This window comes from Mustela lutreola, chromosome 3 (genome assembly GCF_030435805.1).
Source record: "Mustela lutreola isolate mMusLut2 chromosome 3, mMusLut2.pri, whole genome shotgun sequence".
NCBI classification, from domain to species: domain Eukaryota; kingdom Metazoa; phylum Chordata; class Mammalia; order Carnivora; family Mustelidae; genus Mustela; species Mustela lutreola.
In genome coordinates, this window is record NC_081292.1 from 8,533,840 (window position 1) to 8,549,497 (window position 15,658).

Below are 15,658 nucleotides of genomic sequence, written 5' to 3' on the forward strand. Positions count from 1 at the left end.
TGCCTCTCTGCCTACTTGTGATCTCTCTGTCAAATAAATAAAATCTTAAAAAAAAAAAAAAAAAAAGATGTAAAGTGCTTTGGGCAAGGTTTTAGATTATCCTGACCACCAACTTTCCCCAGCCCAGCACTAGGTGATACAACTATTGTGTAAATCACACATGTAATTTAATATGCAAAACATTCTAGGAACCACGTTTAAAGAATGAAAAGAAACAAATGAAATTAACCCAAATTCCGTATTTTTCTTTAATCCAATATCTCCAACATTATTTCAAGATGTAATTAATACAAAAAAAATGAAATTTTATTTTTTTTTCCGTAAGAAGTCTTTGAAGACTGCTCCGTGCATCTCACTGCTAATGGCAGTCAGTGTGGAAGCTAAATCTTCATCGGACCTTCTCCATCTGTAATCAGGGCTCAGAAAATCTGCGGTTTACAAGTGGAATCACATGCCTGACTTGTTGCAAACAAACTTAAAAGTTTTCCAATACCTGAATTGAGCATCAATTTTTATCTTTTTTTTTTTAAAGATTTATTTATTTGAGAGACACACAGAGAGAGAGAGAGAGAGGGGTGCACGTGGGGGGAGGGGAGGGGCAGAGGAAAAGAGAATCTCAAGCAGATTCCCCGCGGAGCATGGGACCCCACTGGGGGCTCAATCCCAGGACCCCCAGATCATGATCTGGGCCGAAATCAAGTCAGATGCTTAGTCAACTGAGCCACTGGGGCGCCCCAGAGAATCAATTTTTACATTTAAATTTCAACTAATTAAAATGAAATCACAACTACAATCTCAGTTCCTCAGTGACACGGGTCACATAGCAAGTGCCCAAAAGCCACATGTGGCCGGCGGCTTCAATACTGACAGTGCAATGCCAGCTCCCTCATTCATTCATTCATGCATGCACGCATACATGCATTCATTCATTCACACCTTCCGGGGGGGGGGGGGGCTGGCCCCTGTGAGCCATAGTGCTCACCCTGGGAAGGAGCAGAGCAGGAGTTGCGGTCCGTGTTAAGGCATCTCTTCTCTCCACACCAGCGATGTCCCTTCTCTGCGTCTCAAGTCTTCCTGTGTGTGAAATGGACAAAACGGAGTGGGGTCAGTCCCGGATCCCCAAAGGTTCTGACCAGCCCCTCTCAGGGTGACGTGGGTGGGGGAAGCACACAGTGGGCTTGCGGCCAGGCTGAGCTGGGTTTGAATGTCAGCTCCTTGCACAAGTTATGGCCCCTGTTTGAACCTGTTCGCCCATCCCCACCTGGCCAGGGAGGTTTGCAGACAGGATTATAGAAGTAGCTTGTAGGAGCTTTCCCTGCACAGCAAACCCCCGGGGCTGCCTAAATGCCCAGGGAGTGAGGGGGCTGGTCAGATGGAGGACGGGGCAGAGGAGCGCGGCACCCCAGGAAAGTGGAAGGAACTGGAGTTAGCAGCCTCCTCCGGAAGGAAGGAACAAGGGCCTTGCAGGTGAGGGGCCTCGCGCCGCCCAGGAGGGAGGGGCCGCCCCGCGCCCGTGCCCCGCCCCCGTGCCCCGCCCCGCGCCTCGTGCCCCGCCTCTGCTCTGGGCCCGCGTCTGGCGCGTGAGCTGAGTCACATCTTGGCCTTGAGGGATTCCTGGGAGGGTGTGAAGGGCTGCACGTCCGACTGAGGCTGGCAGGAAGGGGGAGAGGGAGGGCGGCTTTCTGTGCCAGCTTCCTCCTCGGCTCCCGCAGCCCCAGGGGAGAAAAAGGCCCAGGTTTGCAGGCAGGAGCTGAGGGCCCTCCTGGGGTTCAGGGACCCTAACCCTGTCCTTAGCCACCCCCCCGCCCGTCTTCCCCCCCCCCTTCCCCCGCCGGAGCCCACAATTCCATGAAGCAGATAGACCTATAATTTTGTCTCAAGGCACGTGGGCGTTGGTGGCCGGCCAGCCTTCTAGCTACAGTGTCCCTGGCCAGGCTCTGGGCCTCTCTGGGCACAAACACCACCTTCCCTATTGTGAATAATGCTGCTGTAAGCACTGGGGTGCACACATCCCTTTGAAATAGTGTTTCTGTGTGCTTTGGGTAAATACCCAGTGTGGATCTGGTTTTAACCTCGTGAGGAACCTCCACACTGTTTTCCAGAAGTGGCTGCGCCCATTTGCATGCCCGTCAAGGGCACCAAGAAACAGACTCTGAACTGCGGAGAGCAAGTCGATTATAAGCTGGTTATCACAAGTGAGGTGGCGGCGGGGGGGTTGGGGACTCAGGAGGGGACTTGCAGTGAGCACCCCGATTGCTGTATGGAAGGGTTGAATCACTGTTCATACACCTGAAACCTGTATAACACCATATCTTAACTGGGGTTACAATAAAAACTTAAAGAAACAAAACAAAACCTTCTCTGCCCTGTTCCTTCCAGACTGCTTAGGGCAGGGACTGTTCAGATGGCCAGTGGCTTCCCTACAGGCAGGTGGGGAGGCTTGGTGGAAGCGGGTGGCTGGGGAGGGGGTAGCGGTGGTACTTCAGGAGGGAAAGGACCTGATTCTGGCAGGACAGCTGAGCCTGGCTTTGCTGCCTTGGGGTCTTGTTTACCCCACCCACCTCTCTGCCAAACGGGCAAGTTCTCCCTTTCTCTTATGACTGAGTGGATCCTTGAGATGAACTGAGGGAGGGACAGGAGGCCGGCTGACTGCCAGACCAGCCCCATGAGGACGGGGGCCTTCACCGGCTTGTGTTCCACTGTGTCCTCCATTTCTGGGCTTCCTAAGCCATCAGGGAGTGTTTGTTGAGTGACTAAAAGAGAGTGAGTGCCCAAGGGCATGAGAAGAATAGATGTCTGCTGCCCTGGGGAGGTCGCAGTGAGAGCCCAGGTGGGCACCAGGTCTCAGGGCAGTGAGACCAGGCTAAGGGTGCTCCCCCCAAGTTCCAGCAGCCTGAAAACACCACGAAAGAAAAGGAGACTCCCACTCTGTCCCCGCGAGTCCTGGAGAAGAAACTGACATCAGAGAGAGGACACCAGGTGACTCTAGGTGAGGAGCCCCCCTGTCTGCCAAGCAAGGGGACACCCAAAGGCTCAAGGTGGAGGGGCAGGGCAGAGTGCGGGCAGACCCACTTGGGTCTGGCTGAACCACTCCGCACGCGCTCTCTGCCCCTGACCACGTGGGCAGTGGTTTTCTCTTCTGGAGAATGGGTCACTGAAGATGAACACGTACTGGGAAGAATGAATGATAACATTGGGGACAACAGATAATGGGGCTCAGATGGTGGGTTTTGCTGCCGTGGATGGACACTTGCGCTTGTTGCTGTTGGACTGAGCAAGAAGCAGGACCGAGAGGAAGATGGACAGAGCGCGCCTCTTCAGTCCGCGCACAGCGACGCGCACGTGGGCCCCAGGAAGCCGCCGGCAGACCCAGACCCTTCCCCACTCCCCAGAGACACCCCGGCTGCCCTGCCGGGTCGGTGGCCGGCCCTTCCCCCTGAACTGATCCCCGGGCCCTGCCTCCCCCTCCAGCATTTGCCTTCTTTGCCCTTCACATAAAAGGAATCCCACAGCGGCTTTGTAGCTTTGTATCTGTGTTTTCTCCCTCTCACCACCGCCTTCTCTTCAGAGGTGCTCCCATCTGCCCTCGGGAACCCAGCCACTCCCCGATTCCGTCCACCTCTTCCTCCCCCAGCCTGGCATCCAGGACCCGACCGGTGTGGTAGCTTCCTAATGCTGCTCTAACAAACCACCAGACGGTTGGTGCTGTAAAACAAATGGATTATCTGGCAACACTGGAGGTCTACAGTCAGAAATGAGTTTCCCCAGGCCAAATTCCGGGGATCAGCAGGGCCATACTCCCTCTGGAGGCTCTAGGGGAGAACCTGTGTCTTTGCTTTTTGCAGCTTCTAGAAGCCTCTTGGACCTCTGAGTCAGTAGTCATGTCGTCTCTCGCTGCCTCCCTGTTTAAGGACCGCTGAGGCTACTTGGATGGTACAGGATAAAGTCCCCATTTCGGGATGTGAATCTACACCTACAAAACCCACTGCCATGTAAGGTTGCGTCTTCCCAGGTCCTGGGGATCAGGACTCAGATGTGTTTGAGGGGTCATCATTCAGCCAAGGACATCTGGCCACCAGGAACGTTTCATCCCTCTCTCTTGCCCTCCACCTCCCTCCCCTCCTCCTCTCTCTCTCTCTCTCTCTCTCTCTCGCTCTCGCTCTCGGTCTTCCTCTCTCTCCCCTTCACCCCTCCCTCTTCCTCCTCCCCTTCCCAGAGCCACTGCTACGTCCTGCCTGGGACTCCGACCTGTGACTTTTAATCCTGGAGAGTCCTCAACCTACTCATTGCCGGCTGGGGAAGTCGCCGGCTAACTATAGTAAAATGACTTTGGGCCATTTTAAAATGCAGACCGCCAGGGTGGGGAGAGAGGCAGGAACCTAAATGACTATAATTCAGGGCAGAGGGTGATAAGAGTCTTTTTGAGATGACAGGCCTACTGCTCCAGGCCAGGCCTTGGCCCCTGGGTTGCTGCCGTTGATGGGACAGAGACTGAAACAGGTAATTATGGTGCTGGAGATAAAGGTGGTTAGAGAGCCCTTCGCAAAGGACTGTGGAAGCAAAGGACAGTGGGAGCTGAGGAAAAACCAAAAATCTTTGCCCCAGAGCCCAAGAGGAAGCTTCCAGAAGGAGGGGCCTTATAAGGCGGGGTCTGCGGAAAAATTCTGAGCTTGAAGGGCAGAGATTGTGGGAGAGCTGTCCCAAGCTCGGAAGCAGCATGGCAAAGGTTCAGAGACTGATTTGGGCTAGAAACAGCCAAGACAGCAGGTCTGTGACATCAGGAATCCTGGATTTACATTCTTTGCTGCCCCGTACTTTCTGGGTGGCCCAGGCATGAGCCTTTACCTGTCTAAATGTTTGGGAAGCGAGGAGAGTGGTGCCCACGTCCAAAGCCACTGCTGCAGTAGAGGTGTGGAGAGATGAGCCGGTGGACGCCTGTGGGTCTGCTGTTCCCGGGAGCCCCCATCGCATCTGCAGGGCTGTGACACACCAACAGAGACTCGCTAAGCTCCTCAGGACTCCCCAGAGTCCTCAGACTTCTTCCTGTCTGCCGGAATAACCATTAGCATTTATTGAGCACTTACAGTATACTGGCTGTCCTACCTGCCTTATTTCTGACCCTCGCAATAACTCTGCAAGTAGAGGCTACGGTCTGCAGTTTATAGACGAGGGAACTGGGGCACAGGGGCACTCGCTGGATGTTTGAATTCATGTAAGTGAAAAGTGGGAGACATAGAATTTGAACGTGAGACCCTGTGGGTAGAGGGAGCAGGATACCCAGGGGTCCCAAATCCTCGCTCACAATCTTTCCAGTGTGCATTCTTGATTACTTTCAGAGATGGGGAGCTCAGTCAGGGAACCTGAGGTTTAAGCAGGGTGGTGGGATTCCAGAAAGTCTCTCTCTGGGCCTCGGTCTCCCCGTCTGAAATATTTTGGTGTAGAGCACTCCTGTGTCTCAGTCCCTGCCCCACAGAATCAGGGAAGCGTGAGCAAACATATTATTGTAGGCAAGGTACCCAAGGCCAAGGTAGGTGGTTCCAGAGCCTGGCGGGAAAGTGGGCCATGAGAAGAAGGAGGAGGTTCCTTCTGTTTGGGTTTGCGCGGAGCAGGGAGGCAGAGTGTGAAGTGTGGAGAGGGGGTCACAGGGCAGCTGCGTGAGGACAGCAGAGAGGGCGAGCACCCCACGATTGCTGGGGGAGCAGGAGGGGAAACTGTCTCCGTCAGGAGCTCAGTTCACCTCATTCAAGTGGTTGTTTCCCCTCCTTTTCTTTTATGGAACAGCTGATGTGTGTGGCACGTCTGCACTTACCTACAAGGACAGAAATATAAACAAGCCTGTTCCACATCCTGACTTATAGCATTCCTCTGTTCCGCTCACCTGGATTCTGGAGTGGTCGTTCTCTCTTAGGCCCACTGGGAAGGCCAGGCTGGGTATGGAATCTGGAGCTTGGAGAACCCCACTCTACGTGACCTCCAGCTGCTCATGAAAAACCCAAGTGACCTCCCACTCCTGGCAGTTCTGCCCGGTTGGGTAGGTGGGAGTAGGCCCAGGCCTCCCGGGGGACCGAACTTTCAACCAGCCTTCAGCTAACTTTGGGGAGCCCCATGTTCTCTTCCGAAAGTCCCCAGTTGAGCTTGGTGATGGTTATTTTATCTGTTTCCTTGGACCACAGTAACAAGCTACGACAGATGGCTGGTTTGAACACAAATGTATTCACCTAATCCTGGAGGCCAGAAGTCTGAAAGCAGTTTCACTGGCCACAACAAAGGTGTCCGCAGTGAGGTCCCTACAGGGGCACTAGGGGACAGTCTCCCCTTGCCTCCTCCCGCTTCACAGAGCTCCTGATGTTCTTGGCTTTGTGGACGCCTCACTCCGATGTCTGCCTCTTTTGTCACATCGCTTTCTTCTCTACGACAGAATTTCCCTCCACCTCCCCCAACGAGGACATTTGTCATTGCGTTCGCCGCCGACCTGGGTAGTGCAGGTTCCTCTTCCCATCATGAAATGCTTGATCTAATCATACCTGCAAAATCCCTTTTTTTGCCCTAGGAAGAATTGTTCACAAGTTCCAATGACTAAGATCTGATATCTTTGGGGACCATTACTGAGACTGCCAGGATCATATCCCTCGTCCCTCAGGCAGGACAATGGCTCAGAGACACCAAGTGATACAGAAACCCTGCTTGGCTTCACCCTCTTCTCCGTTGCAATCCAAGTACAACTAGATTTATTTACAGTGATGGGATAATTCACGGGGACAGCTGATAAATGGTAAAGGTCATGTCATATCAGAAAAATAAAGGATATGTTCATGATGGAAAAGAATTCGGGCACTAAAATAATTGCGCACCTATGTGCCAACAAAAAGCTTCATCAGTGCAAAGAGACTCATGCTTCTCACTCTCAGGAAAAAGGAAGAACCGCACCCAGATCAGTGTGCGCAGGGATGACTCCCGAGAAAGACGATGGTCTACAGAGCTCACATTGAACTCTATTCTTACAGGGACATGTGAAGTTATAGCTCATTCCAAGAATCAGCCCTTCCTTAATAAGGGGGTCCTGGGCTCCCAGACAGTGATGCAGAGAAGGAGCTGGCAGAGTGAGAAAAAAAACAGAACAAAATGAAAAGGAAACCAAAGAAGAAGGAGGGGGGGAGGGGGAGGAGTAGGAAGGTGAGGGGGAGAGGGTGGGGGAAGAGGAGAAGAAAAGAAAGAAGAGGAAGAAGAAGGAGGAGGAAGAGGAGGAGGAGGAGAGGGGGAGGAGGGGGGAGGGGAAGAAAAGAAAGAAACAGAAAAAAGAAGACTTGGAGACCACAGATGAGCACCAGCAACCCCTCCCCATCACTCTACCTTCACTTAAAGGAAAAGGGAAGCTTCCTCTCATCCATGATATATAGTAATGAGGAACTGTGTTTCCCATTTAGGAGCCATCCATGGGGGAGTCCCTGCGTGGCTCAGTCGGTTAAGCATTGGACTCCTGGTTTCTGCTCAGGCCATAATCTCAGGGTTGTGAGATGGTGCCCCGCATAGGGGCTCCACGCTCAGAAGGAGTCTGCTTGAGATTCTCTCTCTCCGCCCTTTCCCCGCACTTTGTCTCTCTGGCTCTCTAAAATAAATAAATACATCTTAAAAAAAAAAAAAAAATCCATGGTTTTTGCCTTAACTTGATTTTGTCTGGAGAAGGCTGTTGAGGGACAGAGGTGCTGGCGGAAGCAGGGAGGCAAGATGATGGAATGTGGCATTCCAGAAAGATTCCCTGCACAAAAAGGATTCTGTAAGAGCAAGATCAGAGAGTGGATCCTGGTCTTTGAGTCCCAGCGCCACTTCCCTGTGGCCAAGCGAGGCCACGGGGCTCTGCAGTGGTATGTGGTTGGTCAGCAGAAGCAAGATGGGCAGTTTCCGGGGTGAGTCATGAAGGGAAAGCACATTCTCTGACCTCCCTCTCTCTCTAGCCTTTCCTCCCCGACAGAGGCGATGGTGAGCGGCCGCCCCATGTTACACAGACCCAGGAAGCCCTGTTCTGCTCGCACGTCCTGCGCTGATGGCCCGGAGGTTTGTGCAATCTGGGGGCTGATGGTGAATCATCTCCAACTCTGGACTGAAGTAACACCCTGAGGACATCAGAGTGGTGAGGGAAAGAGCTGGTGCTCTCTCCTCAATGTGCATTTCAGCCACCGGGTGCCCAAACCTGGACGGTCGCATGAGAGAGAAATGAAGTTCTGTCTGGTTCTGGTTGGGGTTATTTCTGGTCTCTTTTGTAGCATCTGACCCTATAATCCAGCAAAAGTCAGCTCTGTCGTAGTCTCTCCCTCCAACACTGAGGGGTTTTCTGGTTAAGACAAGACCTTTCTTAAAACAGGCATGACTGGGGCAGCAAATCCCCCCTCCAGAGTCCGTCTACTGTGCCCTTGATGACCAGAGAGAGCAGTTGGCGATGCAAATTCAAATATGACCTGTAAGCCCCAGCAGGGCAGAGATTGCCGCACAAAGCAGACGGTTTTCCTTATTGTTCCATAGCTCGAGTCCGTGGCTCCCATAGCACTTGGTGGGGCTCAGCGGGTACTGGCTCAGTGGAACAGGAACCCAGCTCGTTGGTGAGCCAAGCCTGCACTCGCTCTATCTGAGCGCCGCCCCGCATGCAGCCAGCACTCAGGTTCATCCCTGGTCTGGCTCCTTCTGACCGTGCTCCTCCTCTAGGACATCCTCTTCCCCCAGGGACCAGCAGCAGGAGCAGGGTCGCCTAGGAACATGCTGGAAATGAAGATTTGTGAGCTCCACCCCAGGAACTCTGGGATGAGGTGTGGTGATCTACGAGCACACATGTATGTTTTGTTTTGTTTTTTGTCTTTTAAAAAAAGTATATAATTTTATTAACATATAATGCATTATTTGCCCCAGGGGTACAGGTCTGTGAATCGCCAGGTTTACAATTCATAGCACTCACCACAGTATATACCTTCCCCAATGTCCATAACCCAACCACCCTCTCCATACTCCCCTCCTTCCAACAACCCTCAGTTTGTTTTATGAGATTAAGACTCTCTTGTGATTTTTCTCCCTCCCAATCCCATCTTGTTTCATTTTTTCCTTCCCTACCCCTCCAAACCCCCCACTCTGCCTCTCAAATTCCTCATATTAGGGAGATCATATGATAATTGTCTTTCTCTGATTGACTTATCTGCTCAGCATAATACCCTTTAGTTTAGTTTGCAAATAGCAAGATTTCATTTCTCTTGATGGCTGCATAGTATTTCATTGTATATATGAACCACATCTTCTTTATCCATTCATCTGTTGATGGACATCTAGGTTCTTTCCATAGTTTGGCTATTGTGGACATTGCTGCTATAAACATTCGGGTGCATGTGCCCCTTTGGATCACTACATTTGTATCTTTAGGGTAAATACCCTATGACCTATGCTGGGTCATAGGGTAGCTCTATTTTCAACTTTTTGAGGAGCCTCCATGCTGTTTTCCAGAATGGCTGCACCAGTTTGCATTCCCACCAACAGTGTAGGAGTGTTTCCCTATTTCTGCATCCTCGGCAACATCTGTCGTTTCCTGACTTGTAAATTTTAGCCATTCTGACTGGTGTGAGGTGGTATCTCATTGTGGTTTTGATTTGTATTTTGCTGATGCTGAGTGATGTTGATCACTTTTTCATGTGTCTGTTGGCCATTTGGATGTCTTCTTTGCAGAAATATCTGTTCATGTCTTCTGCCCATTTCTTGGTTGGGTTATTTGTTCTTTGGGTGTTGAGTTTGATAAGTTCATTATAGATGTTGGATACTAGCCCTTTATCTGATATGTCATTTGTGAATATCTTCTCCCATTCTGTTCAGTTGTCTTTTGATTTTGTTGACTGTTTCCTTTGTTGTGCAAAAGCTTTTGATCCCAATAGTTCATTTTTGCCCTTGCTTCCCTTGCCTTTGGCAATGTTTCTAGGAAGAAGTTGCTGTGGCTGAGGTCGAAGAGGTTGCTGCCTGTGTTCTCCTCAAGGATTTTGATGGATTCCTGTCTCACATTGAGGTCCTTCATCCATTTTGAGTCTGTTTTTGTGTGTGGTGTAAGGAAATGGTCCAGTTTCATTCTTCTGCATGTGGCTGTCCAATTTTCCCAACACCATTTGTTAAAGAGACTGTCTTTTTTCCATTGGACATTCTTTTCTGCTTTGTCAAAGATTACTTGACCATAGAGTTGAGGGTCCATTTCTGGGCTCTCTATTCTGTTCCATTGAACTATATGTCTGTTTTTGTGCCAGTATCATACTGTCTTGATGATGACAGCTTTGTAATAGAACTTGAAGTCTGGAATTGTGATGGCACAAACTTTGATTTTCTTTTTCAACATTCCTCTAGCTATCTGGGGTCTTTTCTGGTTCCACATAAATTTTAGGTCTATTTGTTCCATTTCTTTAAAAAAAAATGATGGTATTCTGATAAAGAATGCATTAAATGTGTAAATTTTTTTTAAGGTAGGAGTCAATCCCATTTACAATTGCACCCAAAGCCATAAGATACCTAGGAATAAGCCTAACCAAAGAGGCAAAGAATCTGTACTCAGAAAACTATAAAGTACTCATGAAAGAAATTGAGGAAGAAACAAAGGAATGGAAAAATATTGCATGCTCATGGATTTGAAAAAAATATATTGTGAAATGTCTATGCTACCTAACGTGTGTGTGTTTTATTAATAGATTTTATTTCGTTTAGCAAGTGGAGCCTCACAGCAAAACTGAGCAGAAAGAACCGAGAGTTCCCGTATCCCTCCTGCCCCACCCATGCACATCCTCCCCCACTATCAGCATCCCCCATAAGAGGGTGCATTTGTTACTACTGACCGTTGTCCTGGGGTCTGCGGCTGACATCCAGGCTCACTCCTGACGCTGCACATTCTATGGACGTGGACACGTGTGTATCATGCAGAATGGTTGCATTGTCCTAAAAATGTTTTGTGTTCTGACTCTTTGTACTTGCCTTCCCTTTTCTCCCTGGGTGAACACCAATGCTGTCACTCTCTCTCTAGTTTTCCCTTTCCCAGAATGTCATAGAGTTGTAATCAGATGGAGCCTCTTCAGACTGGCTTCTTTTACTTAGAACTGTGCCTTTAAGGTTATCCCCTGTCTTTTCACAGCTTGATAGCTCATTTCTTTTTAGCACTGAATAGGATCCTATCATCTGGATGGACCACGGTGTATTTCTCCACTCCTCTATGGAAGGACATCCTGGACACATGACCTGTGTTTTAATACACCTTCCAGGTGATTCTGACAGTAACTAGCATTGGAAAATGACTGCTCTATACCGTAATTCCACAAATTTGACCTTACAGCCATCCCTTTACCTGGCTGCCTCTCAGTCTAGCTCTGCTTACAGCAGTCTCTCTCATATTTGGAGGGCACCTAAAATGCCCCCCTCTTCCAGTTCACCATAGTCTGAAATAACTCCCTGGGAATGTCCATCCCTACTGGAGCTCCCTGCCTCCTCCACTGGCATGTGGGCTCCTGCAGATGGGATTGGGTTTCCCGCAGTCCCAGCTCCTCATTCCAGGCTGGGAATACAGTGGTGCCCAATAAATGCCCTAAGCTTGAACAATACGATAGGGCAGCAAACTAGTGAGCTCCTAAATACAGACTTGCCAACAAGCAAGCAACAACGTGGCAGTGTGATTTTTATCACACTCCTAGGAGTGACATCTTACAAACACATGTCTCTCCAGACCAAAATGCATTTCCAAAAAAAGAACTGATAAAATCATCTTTTTTTTCTAGCCACGGAGAAAAGAAAAAAAAAATTAACATACATCAAGCATTGTCCATTTGCAGGCACCGTTTTTGCTTTTTCTATCTTATTATTCCTCACCACCTAGGTGGATGTGGTGAATTATCTCCAGTGAAGACAGGGATGCTCAGAGACATTCAGTAACTTTCTCTAGGTCACACAGCCAGCGCTTCAATATGGGCCCGGGGACCTGTGATTGGACTGCTTTCTCCACTATGCCAGGTTTACTTGGAGGGAAGGACTCGGTGAAGGGAGGAACAAAAGTTTGGCAGGCACCAACCCCTCCTGGCCTTCTTTGCACCATTCCAAAATTGCCGCCTCTTCTAGGTGCACCGCAGCTCTGGTGGGTTGAGCCAACAGGAGGGCTCGTGTGTGACCATCACAGACACAAGAAGAAGCATTCGTCGTCGGGCAGGAGGTTTACTGGGTCAGGCTTCATCTGGTTCGACTCCAAGTTGGTTTCTAAGGAGAAGTCATAAAACAAGTGGAGTGCAAGGGAACAGACTGTCCCTGCCTGGCAGAAATCAGTTCCAGGAATGTTATCCACAGCTGGTGGCAAGAGGCTGTAGAGAAAGGACACAGAGGTAGGCCTTGCCTGCCCTGGTCAGCATTTCTGGCTTCTCATGCAAACACTCATGTGTGCATACTGGGCAGTGCAGATGAACTACCAGTAAGTGGTCAAGCCTAGTGTTTACAAGTGTGCTCCAGCTCCCACGGATTGGAAATCTAGGGGCTGCCCCTCGGTGAGGCTTCTGCATTGTTCTAAACCTTGGTTTCCTCACCCACAGCGACAAAAAAGGATCTGCCTCTGGGCGGCTGTGAAGATTTGGGAACATAACACTAAAAGCCCAGCCCCGGGCCTACCCAGGACAATCTTGGTGAATGCCCGTGTCAGCTGTCTCACCAGGGTCTGATCTAGCCCAGGGTTTTCATACATGCTGCTTCCAAATTGTCGCAGCAAAATGGTGAGGAGAATGTAAATCCCAAATCTACAGAAAGAACAGCATCAGAGGTAGAGCTGGAAAGTAACTGCGCAGCTCGCCAGTTCTGGTCACCGCTCCTTCTCTGGCAGGCTCGGTCTCTGGGGGTTGGCAAGGGGTTGTGTCATTAGCAGCACCCAGACTGGAAAGCTTGGCATGCTGAATTGAGGCAGGAACTATCCCCACACTACTGCTAGGTCCATATTTGGAATCCACGTGCCATGTTTTAGAGCATCCATGGGATGCCTCTCCTGATTTTCCCTGTGAGGCCATGTGAGGGTGACCCTCAGGGAACAAGGGGGAGAGGCATGGCAGCCAAAGCAACTTGGGATCAGTCTGCAGCTCTGCCCCTTACAGTGTATCCTTCAACAAATCTCTCCATTGCTTCCTTCCCTACACAAGGAGAAGAACCCATCTACTGGAAGAATCCATATAGCCTTCTAGGCACAGAGCAGAGCAGGGGCTGGTGAATGACGGCCCCCCACCTACTTCCCCCACCAAGGCAAAGATATTTAGGGTCTTACCCAGGAACACTGGGGTAGAGAGGAGCAGAGTTCAGAAGTGAACCTCAGAACCAGCTAGTGGGGAATACACTGCTCCAGTACCCCCACTGCCATGGGCCTTGCATAACACAACCTCTGCCCTTAGGAAATTTCCAGTCTCCCCTGGAGAACAGAAACAGCTCACAGGTGACTTAAATCTAGTGGAATCAAAGGGCCTGCAAAAGGTACAAGAGAAGAGCTATGGGAGATCCCAGGAGATAACGATCCCAGTCTGGAGAAAACATGCAAGCTTCCAGCAAGAGGTGACACAAGGTTCTGTCTTGAAGGGTGAGTGGGTTTGGAGGGGAGGGGGTGTTGGGCCCTGCTGTGCTGGTATCTGCCATTCGGTGTCAGGATGACTCTGTGGTGGGCTTCGGGTGTGCTCCTTTCTAGATTCTTCTGCACATCCCTCCCCACCCCGGCCCCTAGCCCCCCACTTTCCACTCTCTACTGGAGCCCCTGAATTGGTAGAGGAACCAATCTGTAGTACCCCTTTTGACTAGGTACAATGCTAAGTTTTGCGAAAGTAGAGCCAGAACTCTGAAGCATGCGGATCAGATAGAAACCAGAATGGCTTAAAGTCACACAAAGGGCGGGGGGAGAATGAGGATTCCAGCCCCCTTTCCTCCAGTTCCCAAACCCAGCATCTTCCCATTAAATGCACTGCCTGAAAGGCCAAAAGGGAGCCTTTGTAGTAGAGAGAAACAGAGTCTTGTCGGGGAATGGTTTGGCTTGAACAACTGCCCGGGGGATTACTAACTGCTTGTTAGCAAACATCTATTGATACTAACCTGTATGTGCCTTGAGGGTTTTAGATCTTTCACCTAAATCCTCACTGCTGTTGCCTGTAGGGGAGACACTATTATGATGATCAGCTTCTATTTCACACTGGGAAATTGACAGGCAGAGTTTAAGTAGCTTGTCCAAGGGCACATGATTAATAGGATTTAAAGTTGGATTTGAATCTGCGCAGCCTGAATCCAGCTTCCTGTCCTAACTAGAATGATGTCTGAGGTTGCTCAGGCTGTGCCCTGTACCAGTGGAGGCTGAAATCTGGCATGAATTCTGCTCTTTGGGCTGTGTGTGCTGGCACGGGGCCTCTAGGAAGAAGGAGCAGCTTCACGTAACTTCTGCACAAGGGCCGCCGAGCAACAAGCTTGTCCTCCTGGCAATGACGGCTGCTGACCACATCGAGACTTTTGTTATTTGCACCACCAATTTTTTTTTTTTTAATCGTGACCTTCTCAAGGCCATTTAAGAGCACAGATTAAAATGCAAAGTGTATGGGGGCTGGGAAAGGTAGCTCTGCCACCAGCCATAATGGGAAAAACCATGTGAACTCAGCCAGCTCAGACCTTCTTCCTGCAGCGGATGGAAGTGAGCATTCTTTCCAGTAAACAGCCCTGCAGGCCTGGCTGGGCTGCATGTCTGCCTGGTTGACCTGGCGGGCTCTCTTCTAGGAACCGATCTGGCCGAAATGCTCATCAGCCTCTGAGAAGGTCTCTGTGGCAGCATTGTTCATAAGGGAAGAATGTTGGCACCTGCCCAGAACAGAGGAGATTGATCGGATCAATGATGGTGTGGCTCACATTTGAAAGACCACACAGGCCTTGGAGTGAGGGTGGTAGATTGACTTGTAATAACAGTGAAAGTTCATGAGATCTACTTCAAGTGTAGGACATTTTGTACTCTGGGAGACTGGGTGAACCATGTTTCCTTGCAGGTGGAAATATTTAATCACGATGTCGAAGGCAACAGAGAGTAGGGTAGAATCCCTCATCCCGGACACTGGCCTGAGTGGGTGATAAAACACAGGTCCCTTGGCTTACTGTGTCTGAGGGTTAAGGGCTCAGACCCAGCATCAGGGGTCCTGGTCTTGCCACTTTCTCCCTGTTGCCATGTTCAGTTTCCCTGCACTGAAAACAGACATGCTGATAGAGTTTTCCTCCTGAAGGTGTTGAGGATTAAACAAGTAAATCTACATGAGGCTTTCTTTGCTGGCCTGGAGAGCAGTGAGCCCCTGGGTCCTTCATTATGTTGACGCCTGGAAGAAAGGCTGGAGAAATGCACTCAGCCAACATGGGTCATGGCTATATCTGAAGAGTATTTATTGTTGAACGCACACATTCCATAGCACTTAACATTTTTTTGGGAAAAAAAAAAAAGAATGAATTCTTGCAGTCAAAAAGAGAAAGAATTGATTTCAAAAGAAGACACTCACCACTGGCCCTCTAGGAGAAGTCAATGACTCCTTCCACTACATCCCCTGGACTAAAGGGTGGGTAGACTCTTGACTCAACCACAGGACTCCCCACCCAGGCTGCTGACTGTCCCTGCCCCCTCTCCCCTTAAGTC

General features: G+C 50.1%; 1 long non-coding RNA gene across 1 annotated transcript; it reads left to right on the forward strand.

The window, feature by feature from the left end:
- The first annotated feature begins 7,969 nt into the window (after positions 1–7,969).
- On the forward strand, positions 7,970–10,651 carry LOC131827995 (uncharacterized). Its single transcript, XR_009352170.1, has 3 exons — positions 7,970–8,052; positions 8,716–8,822; positions 9,947–10,651. It is a non-coding gene; the product is annotated as an uncharacterized LOC131827995 (long non-coding RNA).
- The last annotated feature ends 5,007 nt before the right edge of the window (positions 10,652–15,658 follow it).